Raw genomic sequence first — 20,545 nt, forward strand, 5'->3', positions numbered from 1 at the left:
CCACCCTGCATGTCAAAGGAAGCAATGGAGGCATTGTTAGGAATTGCATATTGGTATGCCTCACTATCTCGCACTTTCATCTGAATGTTCAGTGCAGAGAAGCCTCCATCTATTCTGCCAAAGTTTCCCTTGGATGTATTGGTCATGTAGGAAGCAATTATCACACCTCGGAAAGATTGACAGCTAGACTGTAGCAGAAGAAGAAGGCACCTTGGCCCACTCTTCCATTGTGGATTGGGTTATATGAGTCTATAATATCAAGCAAGTAGATGTCGAAGAAGAATAGATGTCAAAGTATTGGTACACCTTCATCAATATCTTTGTCTTGTAGGTCTGGTTGGGTGTCATCATTAAATGAGCTGGTTCCTTTACCCTATCCTTCAGAATGTCTTTGCAGTTACCTCTGTTGTTGGGAAATTTGAATGGAGGACTCATGATAGTCACAGGCTCTGACATCTGATACATGTCATCATAGTCTCGTGCCTAGAAGGTTACAAGCTTCATCCCACTAACACTACTCAAGGTCATTGTCTCAGGATTAGTGTGAGAGACGATCTAGTGAATCATGTCCACACATGGGAATGCGGGGTATGTACATGCAATCTGGTACAAGCCGAACCTGTTAATGTTCATGTACACCTGATGGTCTTTGAGCTCTTCACAAAATTTCCTACAAATGTTTCATTAACCTCTTCTAACTTCATTTTGATGTCCTTGTCTAGATACAACTTTGTATCTTCATAGATCGGCAAATTAGAGGACACCTGCTCAACTGTTGCTCCAGTTGCAACTCCATCAGTGTCTTGTGATCCTATTCTCTTGGAAGCCATTGAGACATGTGGACATGTGAAATATTTGGAAACAAACAGCATGCATGGCAAGGAATATGTCAATGGAAATAAAGCAAATATGGGGAAGGACACAACACATACTTGGGAAACTGATAAGCAACATTATACAAATTTTACTGGGAGGCTGGGTGACTGGCTGCTGGATTTGCGAAATGCACAATCCAGTTAGGCAGCTAGCTACTTGGATTGCGCAATGTGTAGTTCCAGCTAGGAAGGATTTTTGGCCCATAGATAGATTTGTGTAATTTCTTGGGTCAAGCAGCTACTGTCCTCTAGAAATTCCCAAAACAATCCTGGAGGCTAGTGCTGGGTAGGAATGCGCATTTCTGGAGAGGAAGGAGATGTAGGATCATCTGGAATTATCCAAAAATGTGATGGTTTGTTCACATGTTGTGTCTAAATGAGTTGAATTTCATTGACCTGAGTGTTCAAAAGCCAGTTTTAGTAGAGACAATTGGATCTCTCGAAGATGAGATTTACTTCATTATTGTAATAGTTAGGAAATTGTCTTATTTTAGACTAAGGGATAAGTTGTTAGCATAGGTGTATAATAGAGATTAAAAAGAGAGATTTGATTATCAGATTGATTAAAATAGAGATTGAGTTGTTAGTGCAGCTTGAATAGGATTTGACTCATAAAAGAGAAAAAATGTAATGGAAAGGGATTAGCTGAGATGATTGAGAATTGAGTGAGAGGCGAGCGTTGAGTGAAAGATAGGGTTTTGAGATTGAGACAGAGGTCAAATAAATTATTGTAATTGAGCTGAGAGGGCCAAGACTCTGTAACTACTATTATATTGAAGAAATTGATTCAGTGTGCAACTGTGCGTTAATCCTGGTGAAGACTCTCATTTGCCTCCGTGAATCTGCATTCTGAAACTTAACCAGGTATTTTATCTCTTTTCCCATTGTAATTGTAAATCTTAGTGTTTATGTATTAATTGCAGTCATTTAGTATTAATGGCGGAGGAATAAACTACGGGGATAGTACATTATGGAGTTTCTTGATTGTGGCTGAAGTCCAATGCTCGATCCTAGTCGTCGATCTCAATGTCAAACTCTTAGGTCCCAGTCAATTGTGAGGGTTAGACCTTTTTTTAAACTGTGTTCTAGTTGAAGACCTGCAAGCCGTAGGATTTGATGGCCTCTATTATCCAACGGATATTGGGTCATCAAGTGCTTGGACTTTAATTCCAAAAACGGACCCAAACTTTTATAGATCAAGGAATTATATTCCTTATCGGCTCCGTAAGGGTAGTTAAACATTACACAAGTAGCTTCCCCGATATCACTATCCACCATTGATCAAAGTGAAAAGAATTCGTTCCTATGCCAAAAGTTTCCTTCGCATAAATCCATCTCAATATCGTAGATTGCACAAAAATGTGATTGTTCATCACATTCCTAAGACTCCTCCTCTCACATGTGATATGCGATAAGTATTACCAGACTGAATGTGATCTAAAAAGTAAGACTGCCACCTTGATTTCATCAGCCTCCTATGTCATTTTGGTATCAGAGCACAGATATTGAGTTGACTGCAGTAAAAATGCCACCGGGGAGGGGAGCTGGCATAGGTCGAGGAAGACCTAAAGAAAATTCAGTTCTATTGGAGGAGATCTGGAGTCTGCGTATAAGGATGGACACAATGGAGATTGCTCAGAGGAGAACACCAGATGAAGGAGTTGCTAGTGCATCATAAGAATCTTCTAAGGAAGAAGAAAAGGAGGAAAATGAAAGTACCAAAGTTATCAAGATGTTGGATAAAGTAGGTGGAAAACCAAAGGTGGAAATTCCTGTGTATGAAGGGAGTTTCAATGCAGAAGAGCTAATGGATTGGATCTGTTAATTGGACAAATATTTTGACTATGAGGAGGTTGATGACAAAAAGAAGGTGAAATTTGCAGTTACCAGATTGAAGGGTCATGCACCTATTTGGTGGGATGAACTACAAACATCCATAACAAGAAAAGGAAAGTCCAATATCAAGCAATGGGACAAAATGGAGAGTAAAATGAGAGCTAAATTTATGCCAAAACATTATTAATTAAATTTTTTCAAATAGTTACAGAATTTAAGCAAAAAAGTAATGTCTGTTAAAGAATATACATAAGAGTTTTATATATTGAGTATTAGAGCACAGGATGACATGGAGAAGGTAGCCAGATATATCAATGGCTTAAGGTATGACATACAGGATGAGATCAACTTGCTAAGTCTGAAGACTATTGAAGATGCCTATCAAGCAAGTTTGAATGAAGAAGAGAAGATGTTGAGAAAACAAAATCAGAGGAATAGAGGGAAAAGTTCAGTAAGAAGTAGAGAAACTACCAGACCAAGGTTTCAACAACATCAGAATGAAGTAGGAATTTCAAGTAGCAGACCACCATAGAGGGGAGATTTCAATGGAGGAAGATTTGCACCGAGTGGAAGATGTCGAGCAAGAGATATTCAGTGTTACACATGTTGAGAATGGGGACATGGATCATGGGACTGTCCTCATAATAGAACAACAAGTCAAAGCAATGTGAATGTGGCTGAGGCAAAGCGAGAAACACCTCAAATTATAGAAAAGGAAGAATCCCGTGAAGTATGAGAATCCCTATTGTTGAAAAGGCCATTGCCTGAGGCAGAGAAAGAGACTGAAGAACCAGCTCAAAGGAAGAGTTTATTTAGAACTACAAGCAAATCCAAAGGTAAATGTTGTAAAGTGATAATTGAGAGTGGAAGCACTAATAACCTTGTTTCTACAAAGATGGTGGACAATATAGGATTAGTGAAGGCCTTACACCCTACTCCTTACAAAGTGTCATGGTTGCAGAAAGGACATCAGACTATTGTGATAGAACAATGCAACATAGAGATATAGATTGGTACTTATAAATATGTGATATTGTGTGATGTGATGCCAATGGATGTATGCCATGTATTGCTGGCAAGACCTTGGTAGTTTGATTAGAAAGCTATTCATGATGGGAGGAAAAATACTTGTACTCTGGAGAAGGAGGGAAATAAACATACACTCCTGCCATTGAAGGATGAAGCTGACAAAGGAGCACCTGGAAATAGTGTTATGTTGATGAGTGGAAAGGAGCTATTGCAAGAGGTTGGAAAAGGTGAAGAAATGTATTTTGCTGTCATAGGGAGACCTAAGGTAATTTTGACTTCCACAAACTTAGATGATTTACCTAAAGAAATGAAGACTTTGTTGAATGATTTTGCTGATATTATTGTGGATGAGTTTCCAAATGCATTGCCACCAATAAGGAGTATTGGTCATCATATTGATCTAATACTAGGAGAAAGTTTGCCAAACAAAGTAGCTTACAAATTAAATCCTCAAGAGAATGCAGATGTTGGAAAACAAGTGCAAGAAATGATGGATAAGGGACTAATCAGACAGAGTCTTAGTCCATATGCTGTACCAACAATACTCAGTCCAAAGAAAGGAGGTGAATGGCGTATGTGTACAAATTCCAGAGCCATAAACAAGATCACTATCAGGTATAGATTTCCTTTACCACACATGGATGATTTGATGGATTGTTTGAGTGGGTCAAAGTATTTTACTAAAATAGATCTGAAGAGTGGATATCATCAAATAAGAATTAGAGAAGGAGATGAATGGAGGACTTCATTTAAAACAAATAGTGGGTTGTATGATTGGTTAGTGATGCCTTTTTGAATCACTAATGCACCTAGCATGTTCATGAGATTAATGAATGAAGTATTGAAGGAATATGCAGGCAAGTTTGTTGTTGTTTATCTTGATGATATTCTAGTCTTTAGTAGAAGTAAAGAAGAACATCTAGAGCATCTTAAATTGGTTTTAAGAACTATGTAGAAAGAGAAACTACTGATAAATCTGAAGAAATGTAGTTTCATGAAGGAAAAATTAATTTACTTGGGATCTGTAGTTTCTAAAGAAGAGTTGAAAATGGATCCATAGAAGGTCAAGCAATTTGGAACCGGCCTATTCCAAGGAATATATTTGAGGTAAGAAGTTTTCATGGTCTTACAAGTTTTTATAGGAAATTTATCAAAGGTTTTAGTCAGATTTTTGCACCCATTCTTGAAACAATCAAGGAAACAAATCAGCCATTCAAGTGGATAGAAGCAAAAGACAGGAATTTTAAGTTACTGAGGAGTAAAATCATAGACAAACCAGTTTTAGCTTTATCTGATTTTGAAAAAGTATTTCAAGTTGAAACAAATGCCAGTAGAGTTGCAATTGGAGCAGTTTTGAGTCAGGAACAAATAATAATAGCATATTTCAGTGAGAAATTAAATGAAGCTAAGAAGTATTCTTCTTATTATAAAGAATTTTATGCTATTGTACAAGCCTGAAATAAATGGAGACATTATTTGCTACCAAAGGAGTTTATATTGTATTTTGACAATCATGCATTACAGTTCATAAACAACCAACCAAAATTGAACCAGAAGCATACAAAGTGGGTAGAGTTTTTGCAGAGCTTTAATTTTGTGATAAAATGCACGAGTGGTAAGTTGAACAAAGTTGTTGATGCTTTAAGCATGGTAAATTTCATTGTGCAAGAACTAAAAGTTGGTGTTGTAGGATTTTAAGAAATGGTTGAAATTTATAAAGATGATACAGATTTCAAAGATATTTATACAGCAATACAAAATCCAATAGTTCATATCAAAAGTCAGTGGTTAGATTATCTTATCCAAGGAGGTTTATTATTTAAAGGCAACAATTTGTGCATTCCCAAATGTTCTATGAGGGCAAACATAATAAAGGAGAAACACAGTGGAGGATTATCTGGTCACTTTGGACAAGACAGAACCTTTGCTCAGGTAAATGATTTTTACTATTGGCCAAAGATGCAGACTGATGTTAAGATATTTGTTGAGAAGTGCAACATATGTCAACATGCTAAAGGGAGAAGCCAGAATACAAGATTGTACCAGCCATTGCCAATACGAGACCGACCATGGGATGCAATTAGAATGAATTTTGTTTTGGGGTTACCTAAAACTCAAAGGGGGAATGACTCTATTTATGTTATGGTAGATAGATTTTCCAAGATGCACATTTTATTGCATGTAAGAAGACTAGCGATGCAACACAAATTTTTAATCTTTTTTTTTTACAAATTGTAAGATTACATGGATTGCCTGTAAGTATTGTGTCTGATAGAGATATAAAGTTTGTAGGGAATTTCTAGAGAACTCTTTGGAAGAAACTAGGTACTAACCTCAATTTCAGTTCAACATACCATCCTCAAATAGATAGACAGACCGAAGTGGTAAACATAAGCTTGGGAAACATATTGAGAAGTTTAGTGTATCAAAATCCTAAGCAGTGGGATTTATCACTAGATAAGGTTGAGTTTGCTGATAATGTCACTCCAAACCAAAGTACTGGAATGAGTCCATTTCAAATTGTTTTTCTAATGAATCCAAGAGGTGTGTATGAGCTCAGAAATTTGGGTAAATAGAAGACAAGAAGTGTAAAAGCTGAAGAGTTTGTAGAGTAAATGCAGAGACTACAAGTAGATGTCAAAGGCAGATTGCAGGAAAGAAGTAGCAAATACAAACAGAGAGTAGATACGAAAAGAAGAGAGAAAGAATTCCAAGTGGGAGATTTAGTGATGGTGTATTTGAGAAAAGAAAGATTTCCTACTAAGACTTACAATAAAGTAAAAATGAAAATGATAGGACCATGTAGAATTGTAAGAAAGTTTTCAACTAATGCTTATGAAATTGAATTGCTAGAAGGGATTGGAATATCACCTACCTTTAATGTTGCATATTTGTATCCATACAAAGAGACAAAGACAGAGCTACAGGAGGAAACTACAGAAGATGAAGTTCAAACTTTCAACTAGGAAGAACAAATGCCAAAGACAATTAAGAAAGAGGTGGAAGTTGTTTTGGAGAAAAGAGTATCCAAAAGAACCAGTGGACATGTTTATTTTTAATATCTAGTCAAATGGAAAGGATAGCCAGTGGAGGATGCTAGTTGGCTGACAACAACAAAGTTTCAAAAGTATAGAGTAAACCCTGAAAGCCTAAGGGATGATTCTTTTCTTCCCCGAGAGTCTGATGCAGGAGCATCTAGACTTAGCTAGCAATGTGATGGTTTGTTCACATGTTGTGGCTAAATGAGTTGAATTTCATTGACCTGAGTGGTCAAAAGTAATTTCTAGTAGAGAGGGTTGGATCTCTCGAAGATGAGCTTTACCTCGTTGTAATAGTTAGGAAATTGTCTTATTTTAGACTAAGGGTAAGTTGTTAGCATAGGTGTGTAATAGAGCTTAAAAAGAGAGATTTGATTGTTAGACTGATTAAAATAGAGATCGAGTTGTTAGTGCAGTTAGAATAGTATTTGACTCATAAAAGAGAAAAAATGTAATGGAAAGGGATTAGCTGAGATGATTGAGAATTGAGTGAGAGGTGAAAGTTGAGTGATAGATAGGGTTTTGAGATTGCGATAGAGGTCAGATAAATTGTTGTAATTGAACCAAGAGGGCCAAGACTTTGTAACTACTATTATATTGAAGAAATTGATTCTGTGTGCAACTGTGTGTTAATCCTAGTGAAGACTCTCGTTTGCCTCTGCCGAGTATTTCCTTTGTTTTCCCATTTTAATTGTAAATCTCAGTGTTTATGTGCTAATCACATTCATTTAGTATTAATAGCGAAGAAATAAACTATGGGGATAGTAGAGTACAGAGTTTATTGATCATGGTTGAAGTCTCGCGCTCACTCCTAGCCATCGATCTCAATGTCAAACTTTTAGGTCCTAGTCAACTGTGGGGGTTAGACATGTTTTTAACCTATGTGCTAGTTGAAGACCTGCAAGTCATAGGGTTTGATGGCCTTTATTATCCAATGGATATCGGTTCATCAAGTGCTTGGACTTTAATTCCAAAAATGAAGTTGGACTTTCATAGATCAAGGAATTATATTCCTTATCGGCTTTGCAAGGGCAGTTAAGCATTGCGCAATTATCTTGCCCAATATCACTATCCACCGTTGATCAAAGTGAAAAGATCTCGTTCTTGTGGCTGAAGTTTCCTTTGCTGAAATCCATCATAATATCGTAGATTGTACAAACATGTGACTCTTCATCGCATTCCTAAGAGTCCTCCTCTCGCATGTGATATGCGATAAGTACTACCAGATTGAATGCGATCTAAAAAGTAAGACTACCATCTTGACTTCATTAGCCTCTTGTGTCGTTTTGGTATCAGAGCACAGAGATTGAGTTGACTATAGTAAACATGCCGCTGATGAGGGGAGCTGGCATAGGTCAAGGAAGACTTGAAGCAAATGCAGTTCTATTGGAGGAGATCCGGAGTCTACATACAAGGATGAACACAATGGAGATTGCTTAGAGGAGAACAACTGATGAAGGAGTTGCCAGTGCTACAAAAGAATATTCTAAGGAAGAAGAAGAGGAGGAAAATGAAACTACCAAAGTTATCAAGATGTTGGCTAAAGTAGGTGGAAAACTAAAGGTGGAAATTCCTGTGTAAGAAGGGATTCTCAATGCAAAAGAGCTAATGGATTAGATCAGTTCATTGGACAAATATTTTGACTATGAGGAGGTTGATGACAAAAAGAAGGTGAAACTTGCAGTTACCAGATCGAAGGGTCATGAAGCTATTGGGTGGTATGAACTACAAACATCCAGAACAAGAAAATGAAAGTCCAAGATCAAGCAATGGGACAAAATGGTGAGTAAAATGAAAGCTAAATTTATGCCAAAATATTATCAATCAAATCTTTCCAAACAATTACAGAATTCAAGGCAAAAATGAATTTTGTTAAAGAATATACATAAGAGTTTTATAGATTGAGTGTTAGAGCAGGACATGCAGAGGATGACATGTAGAAGGTAGCGAAATATATTAATGGCTTAAGATATGACATACAGGATGAGATCAACTTGTTGAGTCTAAAGACCATTGAAGATGCCTATCAAGCAGGTTTGAAGGCGGAAGAGAAGATGTTGAGAAAACAAAATTAGAGGAATAGAGGGAAAAGTTCAGTAAGAGGTAGAGGAACTACCAGACCAAGGTTTCAACAACGTCAGAATGAAGCAGGAATTTCAAGCAGTAGACCAACACATAGGGGACATTTTAATAGAGGAGGATTTGCACCCAGAGGAAGAGTTCGAGGAAGAGATATTCGATATTACACATGTCGAGAAGGGGACATGGATCATTGGATTTTCCTAAAAATAGAACAACAAGCCAGAGGAATGTGAATGTGACTGAGGCAAAGAAAGAAACACCTCAAATTATAGAAAACTAAGAATCCCCTGAAGTAGGAGAATCGCTATTGTTGAAAAGGGCATTGCTTAAGGTAGAGAAAGAGACTGAAGAACCAGCTCAGAGGAATAGTTTATTCAGAACTACATGCAAATCCAAAGGTAAATGTTGTAAAGTGATAATTGACATTGGAAGCACCGATAACCTTGTTTCTACAGAGATGGTGGACACGCTAGGATCAATGAAAACCTTACACCCTACTCCTTACAAAGTGTCATGGTTGTAGAAAGGACATGAGATTATTGTGACAGAACAATGCAAGGTAGAGATACAGATTGGTATTTATAAAGATGTGATATTGTGTGATGTAATGCCAACGGATGTATGCCATGTATTTTTGGGAAGACCTTGGTAGTTTGATCAAAAATCTATTCATGATGGGGGGAAAAATACTTATACTCTCGAGAAGGAGGGAAATAAACATACATTGTTGCAATTGAAGGATGAAGTTGACAAAGGAGCACCTAGAAACAATGTTATGCTGATAAGTGGAAAGGAGTTGTTGCAAGAGGTTGGAAAAGGTGAAGAAATGCATTTTTCTGTCATAGGGAGACCTAATGTAATTTTGACTTCCACAAACTTAGATGATTTAACTGAAGAAATCAAAACTCTATCAAACGATTTTGCTGATATTATCGTGGATGAGTTGCCAAATGCATTGCCACCAATCAGGAGTATTGGTCATCATATTCATCTAATACCAGGAGCAAGTTTGCTAAACAAAATAGCTTAGAGATTAACTCCTCAAGGGAATGCAAAAGTTGGAGAACAAGTGCAAGAACTGATGGATAATGGACTACTCAGAGAGAGTCTTAGTCCATGTGTTGTACCAATAGTACTCAATCCAAAGAAAGGAGGTGAATGGCATATGCATATAGATTCTAGAGCCATAAACAAGATCACTATTAGGTATAGGTTTCCTTTTCCACGCATGGATGATTTAGTGGATTGTTTGAGTGGGTCAAAATATTTTACTAAAATATATCTGAAGAGTGGATATCATCAAATAAGAATTAGAGAAAGAGATGAATGGAAGACTACATTTAGAACAAACAGTGGGTTGTATGAGTGGTTAGTGATGCCTTTTGGACTCACTAATGCACCTAGCACGTTCATGAGATTAATGAATGAAGTCTTGAAGGAATATGTAGGAACGTTTGTTATTGTTTACCTTGATGATATTCTAGTATTTAGTAGATGTAAAGAAAAACATCTAGAGTATCTTAAATTGGTTTTAAGAACTTTGCAGAAAGAGAAACTATTGATAAATCTAAAGAAATGTAGTTTCATGAAGGAAGAATTAATTTACTTATGATTTGTAGTTTCTAAGGAAGGGTTGAAAATAGATCTAGAGAAATTCCAAGCAATTTGGAATTGGCCTATTCCAAGGAATATATTTGAGGTGAGAAGCTTTCATGGTCTTGCAAGTTTATATAAGAAATTTGTCAGAGGTTTTAGTCAAATTTGTGCACCAATTCTTGAAACAATCAAGGAGACTAATCAGCCATTCAAGTGGACAGAAGCAGCAAACAAGAATTTCAAGTTAATGAAGAGGAAAATCATAGAGAAATTAGTTTAGCTTTACTTGATTTTGAAAACGTATTTCAAGTTGAAACAGATGCTAGTGGAGTTGCAATTGGAGCAGTTTCGAGTCAGGAACAGAGACCAATAGCATATTTCAATGAGAAATTAAATGAAGCTAAGAAGAAGTATTCTTCTTCTGATAAAGAATTTTATGCTATTGTACAAGCCTTAAAGAAATGGGGACATTATTTGCTACCAATGGAGACATTATTTGGTAGAGATTTTGTAGAGCTTTACTTTTGTGATAAAACACACCAATGGTAAGTTGAACAAATTTGTTGATGCTTTAAGCTGGGTAAGTTTCATTGTGCAAGAGTTAAAAGTTGGTGTTGTAGGATTTGAAGAAATGGTTGAAATATATAAAGATGATGCAAATTTCAAGGATATTTATACAATAGTACAAGATCCAATAATTCATAACAAAAGTTAGTGGTTAGATTATCTTATCCAAGGAGGTTTATTGTTTAAAGGTAACACGTTATGCATTCCCAAATGTTCTATGAGGGAAAACATAATAAAGGAGAAACACAGTGGAGGATTATCTGGTCACTTTAGACAAGACAAAACCTTTTTTGAGGTAAATACATTTACTATTGGCCAAATATGTAAACTGATGTTAAGAGATTTGTTGAGAAGTGTAGGATATGTCATCATGCTAAAGGGAGAAGCCAGAATACAAGATTGTACTAGCCATTTCCAATACCAGACCAACCATGGGATGCAGTTAGCATGGATTTTATTTTGGGGTTACCTAAAACTCAAAGGGGGAATGATTCCATTTATGTTGTCGTAGATAGATTTTCTAAGATGGAACATTTCATTGCATGTTATAAGATGAGTGATGCAACACATATTGCTAATCTATTTTTTTCAGCAATTGTAAGATTACATGGATTGCCTGTAAGTATTGTGTCTGATAGAGATACAAAGTTTGTAGGGAATTTCTGGAGAACTCTTTGGAAGAAACTAAGTACTAACCTCAGTTTCAGTTCAGCATACCATCCTCAAATAGATGGATAGACTGAAGTGGTAAACAGAAGCTTGGGAAACATATTGAGAAGTTTAGTGTATCAAAATCCTAAGCTGTGGGATTTAGCACTAGCTTAGGCTGAGTTTTCTTATAATGCACTCCAAACCGTAGTACTGGAATGTCCATTTCAAATTGCTCTTGGGATGAATCCAAGAGGTGTGTATGAGATCATAAATTTGGGTAAACAGGAGACAAGAAGTGCAAAGGTTGAAGAGTTTGCAGAGTAGATGCAGAGACTACAAGAAGATGTGAAAGGAAGATTGCAGGAATGTATTAGAAAATAAAAACAGAGAGTAGATATGAAAAGAAGAGAGAAAGAATTCCAAGTGGGAGATTTAGTGATGGTGTATTTGAGAAAAGCAATATTTCCTACTACGACTTACAATAAACTAAAAATAAACAATATAGGACCATGTAGAATTGTAAGAAAGTTTTCAACTAATTCTTATGAAATTGAATTGCTAGAAGGGACTGGAATATCACCTATCTTTAATGTTGCAAATTTGTATCCATACAAAAAGACAGAGACAGAGCTATGGGAGGAAACTACAGAAGATGAAGTTCAAACTTTGAACTAGGAAGAACAAATGCCAAAGACAGTTAAGAAATAGGTGGAAGCTATTTTGGAGAAAAGAGTATCCAAAAGAACCAGAGGACAATATCTAGTCAAATGGAAAGGGAAGCGAGTGGAGGATGCTAGTTGGTTGACAACAGAAGAGTTGCAGAAGTATGGAGTAAACCCTGAGAGTCTGAGGGATGATTCTTTTCTTCCCTGGGCATCTAATGTAGGAGCATCTGGACTTAGCCGGCAATGTGATGGTTTGTTCACATGTTGTGGCTAAATGAGTTGAATTTCATTGACCTGAGTGGTCAAAAGTCTCTTTTAGTAGAGAGGGTTCGATCTCTCGAAGATGAGCTTTACTTCATTATTGTAATAGTTAGGAAATTGTCTTATTTTAGACTAAGGGATAAGTTGTTAGCATAGGTGTGTAATAGAGCTTAAAAAGAGAGTTTTGATTGTTAGATTGATTAAAATAGAGATTCAATTCTTAGTGCAATTAGAATAGGATTTGAATCATAAAACAGAAAAAATGTAATGGAAAGGGATTAGCTGAGATGATTGACAATTGAGTGAAAGGTGAGAGTTGAGTGATAGATAGGGTTTTTAGATTGAGACAAAGGTTAGATAAATTGTTGTAATTGAGTCGAGAGGGCCAAGACTCTGTAACTACTATTATATTGAAGAAATTGATTCAATGTGCAACTGTGTGTTAATCCTGGTGAAGACTCTCCTTTGCCTCTGTGAATCTGCGTTTTGAAACTTAATCAGGTATTTTCTCTGTTTTCCAATTTTTGTTGTAAATCTTAGTGTTTATGTGTTAATCGTAGTCATTTAGTATTAATTGGGGAGGAATAAACTGCAGGGATATTAGAGTACGAAGTTTCTTAATCGTGGTTGAAGTCCCCTGCTCACTCCCTGCCATCGATCTCAATGTCAAACTTTTATGTCCCAGTCAACTATGGGGGTTAGACCTATTTTTAACTTGTGTTCTAGGTTAAGACCCGCAAGCCATAGGATTTGATGGCCTCTATTATCCGACAAATATTGGGTCATCAAGTGCTCGAACTTTAATTCCAAAAACGGACCCGAAATTTTATAGATCAGGGAATTATATTCCTTATCAGCTCCATAAGGGAAATTAAACATTGCACAAGTAGCTTGCCCAATACCACTATCCACCATTGGTCAAAGTACAAAGATCTCATTCCTGTGGCCGAGGTTTCCTTCGCAGAAATCCATCGCATATCGCACAAACATGTGACTCTTCATCGCATTCCTATGACTCCTCCTCTCGCATGCGATATGCGATAAGTACTACCAGACTGAATGAAATCTAAAAAGTAAGACTACCATCTTGATTTCATCAGCCTCTTGCATCAAAAGGTGAGCCTTCCTTCCCCAGATTGTGCAATGCAACCTTGGTGAAGGCAGAGACCACGCCAAGGTTAGCCCCACTCGTCGACGGTCAACTAAAAGCAAGTAAGATATGTTGAAAATAATATTGAAGGGGGGGGGGGGGGGCAGTGAATCAATATTATTAAGTCAAATTCTTTTTCAATTTATGCAAATATTTGTATATGCCACTTTAGTTAATTAAAACAACGTGTATACGCAACTCTGACTAATGAAACTCGCGTATAACTTCCAGACTTAGAATTTCATTTATTCTTTAGAAGTTGATCATTAATCTGTGTGTCATAACCATATAACAGTAAGCAGGAATAGAAAAGTAGAGCAGACAGTCACACAAAAGAACACAAGATATAAGATGGAAACCCAATGTCGGTGAAAACCACCTGCTACAATATGTCTCTATCTTCTTTCAATTAGAAACTTATTTTTACAATGATTTTGTACTGGTGCAGTATTATACCAGAAAATTATTTTTTCAACCTTCTCTTTTCTTCCAAGGACCACGTTTCATAAAATTTCAGATTGGATCCATGAATATCAATCAAACATCAAGTAGATTTGCAACAACCAATCTCCTTTATACAGATACTGAATCAACCAATAACTTCTTATAATGTTGTAACTAGAAAACAATACCAGTAACCAGACACCAATTTCTGAACCCAGAACACTGCAGCAATAAACAGAAGTAGCTAAAACATATTTCAAGAGATGTACACTACTTCACCAATAGAAACCTATGTACGTACACAGCTATGCCAAAGCCAACCAGTGTATACGCAGTCTTCACTTGCTTAACCTGCGTGTATACGCGCCTCCACTGTGTCGAACCTACGTACAGATCTATTAAAGATAATCTATTCTTTTACTTAATCAAACATCAGTTATACCTAGATTATCAGATTTATAGATCTAATCATGCACCAAATATAATAGATCAAAATCACACATTGATACTACTATTCAAGCCTTGAGATCTCGACCCATCAATAGATCTTAACCATCGTGTAATGCTCAGGTTCTTCCTTGATTCAAATCCAGCTGTAACTCACCAACCAATCACCAGTATTCCAGATCTTTCTCCTCTCAAGATATTCAACACGTAGGTCCATACCCTTGCCAAATGATCTCCTTCCCCTTTTATAGTCTTAGGCCCTACTCAAACCATGGTCCAAAACCATTGAGAACTAATACTAGGGACCGAATACTTGGGTTCAACACTTTAAATGCAATACCAAGGACCAAAACCATAGGTTCAAATATGTCGGACTAAATACCATGGACCATCCATAACTTTTCCCACATGTACGTGCTTTTCTTTGCATGAAAGTGCGTGCATATGTATACGCGCCTTCTGATTGGTGCACCCGCGTGTATACATGACTTTGTTACGAGGAACCTGCGTATACCTCATTTTCTTTCATTCTGAGAGCCTGAACTGTGATCTGCCATTTGAGTGAGTTGCCATCAAGGACAACACTTATGTCATAGAGCCACACCTGTTCCAAACCTGTGTCATAATGCCAACAATCTCCCCCTTTGGACTTGATGGGAACTCAAAGTCACTCAAAGTCATTCTCCCCCTTTGACATCAAGGGCAAAGGGTTATGCTCCCCCTGAGTCCATGCTGAAATTTCTACTCTGATGTGTTGTCCAAGCTCTCCCTGACTTGTAGGCAACGTCTGCACGAAGATTTTCTATAAAAGAAACATGACTTTATAATGACCTTCCTATCACCAAAGCCTCATACATACATCCATCTCCCATCCAAATGGGAATATACTAGTATTGACTCATCCACCCAACCAAGTGGGGATACATGATAAAATAAGAAAATTACATCATTCATCCCAGGCATAGAGGGGAAACCAAAATAGGTCGTTACATGACCTTGATAAAACAAATATAAGACATAGAGACAAAACATCTACAGTGAGACTCTGACAGTTATCAACAACAAACATCAGCAGCATTTGTCAATCATTATTCAGACCAGCACCCATGTTCTCCTTCTGCACCTATTCCACCTGAAATCAATCCAACTATGAATTTGAACCAAGATCTTCTAAGATTATGCCAACAATGCATTATTAGAAGAATATATGCTCCCCCTGAACATATGCCAGATGGTCTCTTGTCAGACTGGCCCCACTGCTTTTCTTCAAACAAACATATACGTGACTGTACCTTGATAAAACGGCGTATGTATGCGGATCCTCCTCATTCAACTCGCGTACCACCACTTTTCTCTGAAACGGACAAGATTCAACAGCAAGCTGATGCATCAACTACCCCCAGCTTCTGTCTGAGGTATTCAAATGTCTCCCTGGGCAGTGGTTTGGTGAGGATATCAGCAAATTGTTCCTTAGAGGGAACATATTCCAATTTGACCTTTTGTTCAAGCTCTTGTTCCCAGAGAAAATGATACTTGATCGGTATGTGCTTAGTCTTTGAATGCCTGACATGTTTCTTTGAAATACTGATTGCACTTGTATTATCACAAAAAATGGAGATAGGTGGATTACAAGTGATTTGAAGGTCTTGTAATGTTTGCATCATCCAAAGAAGTTGTGTTCAGCAAGATGCAGCAGCTACATATTCTGCTTTAGTTGTAGATAATGCAATAGAACTTTGTTTCTTGCTAAACCAGGATACTAATCTAGGACCCATGAAGAATGCACCACAACTAGTGCTTTTTCTGTCATCCACACTTCCTGCCCAATCTGCATCTGTATATGCATGAAGTGTGAGATCTGTACCTCTATGATACCATAAGCAATAGTTTTGAGTTCCTTGAAGATACTTGAAAATTATCTTAACTGCCTGAAGATGAGTTTCCTTTGGATTTGCCTGAAACCTTCCAACTATTCCCACTGCATGCATAATGTCTAGTCGGGTACATCTTAGATAGACCAGACTACCAATCATGGATCTATAGGTTGGTTGATGTATTGCTATCGATTCATGATTTGTGCTGAGACTGCATCCTATCACCATAGGGGTACATACTGGTTTCGAATCCTCCATCCCATATTTCTTCAAGATCTGCTTGAGATACTTGGTTTGTGATAGAAAAATGTTGTCTTTGTTTTGTTGGACTTATAAACCAAGAAAATATGTGAGCCCACCAAGCATGGTCATTTCAAACTCTTTTTGCATCACCAAGGCAAAATTTTGACTCATGTCTTCTTCATTGCTACTAAAGATGATATCGTCAACATACACAACAAGTATTAGCAACTTATCATTGTCAATTTCTATATATAGATTGCTATCAGTTGATCCTTTTATAAAACCTTGTTGATGGAGGTACTTATCCAACCGATAATACCAAGCCCTTGGAGCCTGTTTAAGGCCATAGAGAGCCTTTTTTAGTCTACATACAAGTTTTGGATCATTTCCAAGAATAAACCCATCTGGTTGTTCAATATATACTTCTTCATCCAAGTCTCCATTCAAGAAGGCCGACTTCACATCCATTTGAAATACTTTGAACTTCTGAAAGCTAGAAAGAGCAAGGAACATTCTTATGGCCTCAAGTCTAGCAACTGGTGAGAAAGTTTCTTCAAAGTCTATCCCTTCTTGTTGAGCATACTGTTTGCAAACAAGTCTGGCATTGTTTCTAATCACATCTCCATTTTCATTCAGCTTATTTTTTAATATCCATTTTGTTCCTATGACATTCTTATCTTTTGGTCTAGGAACCAACTTCCAAGTGTTATTCTTTTCAATCTACTCAAGTTCTTCCTCCATGGCCTTGACCCAGAATTCATCTTTGCATGCCTCTCTTACATTTTATGGTCCAGTGGAGGAGAGCAAAGCTAGAAAGCTTGAAGCTTCTGAAATGGTTCTTCTTATCTATACACCTGCCGCTTTCTGCCCCAAAATTTGAGATTCTGGATGATTCTTCTGAACGTACCTAGATGGAGTCTTTTCTTCTATCCTTATCTATTCTTCTGGTGCCTTAGGGGTTTCTTCTTCATCCTGAATCTAATTTGATGTTGATGGATAGTCCTCATTATCTTTGAAATCTTCATATTTTTACCTGCCTAGGAGTGTTTCCTTCTTCATCAACCACTACATCAATACTTTCAACAATTTTTCCAAGTCTTTTAATGTAACACTTATATGCTTTGCTGTGGGGAGAGTAACCAAGGAGAATGCCTTCATCTGCTCTACATTCAAGCTTTCCAAGATTTTCATCAGTCTTCTTGATGTAGCATTTGCTTCCAAAAATTTTGAAGTATTTTACCATGGGAGTCTTACCATAACAAAGTTCATGAGGAGTCCGAGTGCTGTTTACTTGGATATTTGTCTTGTTGAGAATAGCAACTGCAACAAATGCAGCTTCACCCTAGAAGGTTGCAGGAGTTCCAGACTCATCAAGCATAGCATGAGACACTTGTTGAACCGTTCTGTTCATCCTTTCCACTACTCCATTTTGCTGAGGAGTCCTTGCAATAGAGAATTCCCTTCTTGAGGCCTGTGGTTGGTTGTAGCTTCTGTTCATCCTTGAAGTAGATTGCCCCAGATTTACCTGCTAGTCTTTGTTTATTCTTGAGGTAAATTGTCCTTGTCTTACGTGATGATCTGCATTATGCTTTTTCTGTGGATTGTCAACCTATTCACTTCTCCTTGCTGCATCAAGATAACTTTTAGAGGTGGATGGCTTTAGTGCTTGCTTCTGTGCTAGAGATGCTTCTTCCATATATCCAAGACCTATCTTGATTAGAGGATAACGTTGCACTTTGATAATCTCATCTAAAGTTTCAGATCCTTTAGCAAATTTAATATTAAGAGCTTTTGTTTTCTCAATATCTTTTCTAAGTCCCACAATTTCACATTCTAACATTTCATTGTGTTTTTCTCTCTCAGTAAGTTGGAATGTCAGAGTATCTATAATCATATTCTTTTCCTCTAAACAATTTTGAGTTTAGAAATTTCCTCATAGAGACCTTTTTCATCTATAGCATCCAAGAAATCATCATCTTCAAAAGCCATCAAAAGTCTATAATCATTACGCTGTTCATCTTCATCACTAATTGAATATCCGTCACTGTCTTCATGTGTATAATAGCTCTTCTTACTTACATTCTGTTTTTTGTTCCATCTAGCTGGTTCCTTACCTTTGTCAAGTTTATCTTTATGAGGACATTTGGTAGCATAATGACCGACTCTCCCATAAGCAAAGCATTTGAAAGGAAGCTACCTCTGAATCTTCTAGTTCCCCGTTGAAGGTTCTTGACAAAATTGGATTCTTCCTCTTCTTCTGACATATGTTCTGGCTCATTGTAATCTCCTTTTCCTGAGGCTTTGAGTGTAGCTTCTCTCCTGTCTGATGGTCCACTTTTTCTCATTTCATAAGCAGTTAGGATTCCATGCAGTTGTGACATGGTAAGGCTCTGTAGATTTTGCTTTTCTTCTATGGCAAAAACTTTTGAATCAAACTTAGCAGACAAATATCTTAGAGCCTTTTCAACCAAAACAACTTCTTTTATTTCTTCACCCAATTTTTTCATACAATTAACAATCTCATCTATATGAAGTAAACAGTTAGCCACACTTTCATCATTGTACATTCTGAGATTTTCATACTGAATTTTGAGAGTTTGAAGTTTTGGTTGTTTTACCTGATCATCTCCTTCATAGCTCAAAATGATCTTATCCCATATTTCTTTTCCGGTTTTGAGCTGCATAACCTTGACGAATTCTGATTGAGATAGACTCCCTAAAATGGTATTGACAGCCTTTGCATTTGTTTCATACTGCTTCTTACCAGCCTTATCTATAGGAGTTGCTGAAGGAAATGTGTATCGCGTTTCCACAATATCCCAAACTTCTGTACCAAGAGATTGAAGATAGGCAGTGATTCTTACCTTCCAATAGACGAAGTTGCTCCCATCAAAAATTGGTGGCCTGATTGATGCTTCCTTTTCATAGTTTCTCATGATGATAAATCTTCCTTCAAGCGATCAATCTTCTTCTGAAGGACTTGCTCTGATACTAATTGTTCAAAATAATACTAAGAGGGGGGGAGGGGGGGTGAATTAGTATTATTAAGTCAAATTCTTTTTCAATTTATACAAATATTTGTATACGCCACTTCAGTTAATTAAAATAGCATGTATACACAACTCTGACTAATGAAACTCGCGTATAACATCCAGACTTCGAATTTAATTTATTCTTTAGAAGTTGATCATTAATCTGTGTGTTAGAACCATATAACAGTAAGCAGGAATAGAAAAGTAGAGCAGACAGTCAGACAAAAGAACACAATATATAAGGTGGAAACCCAATGTGGGTGAAAACCACCTGCTGTAACATGTCTCTATCTTCTTTCAATTAGAAACTTCTTTTTACAATGATTTTGTACTAGTGCAGTCTTATACCGGCACGCAAGCTTCAACCTGCAGAAGGCTACAACCTTCTCTCGTTCTCTAGCTTCTCCTGGAAGGGAGCTACAACCCCCTTAGCACTTGTACTAGTTGAGGTACCAGTACGTAGGTGCTGACCTACAGAAGGCTTCAACCTTCTCTTTTCTTCCAGGGACCATGTTTTATAAATTTCAGACTGGATCCATGAATATCAATCAAACATCAAGTAGATCTGCAACAACCAAGCTCCTTCTACAAATACTGAATCAACCAATAACTTCTCAAAATGTTGTAACCAAAAAACAGTACCAGTAACCAGACACCAATTTCTGAACCCAGAACACTGCAGCAATAAATAGAAGCAGCTAAAACATATTTCAAGAGATGTACGCTACTTCACCAATAGAAACCTGTATATGTAT

Source organism: Pinus tabuliformis, chromosome 3_2 (genome assembly GCF_031772625.1).
Source record: "Pinus tabuliformis cultivar Carrire ecotype Pingquan chromosome 3_2, CPIR1, whole genome shotgun sequence".
NCBI classification, from domain to species: domain Eukaryota; kingdom Viridiplantae; phylum Streptophyta; class Pinopsida; order Pinales; family Pinaceae; genus Pinus; species Pinus tabuliformis.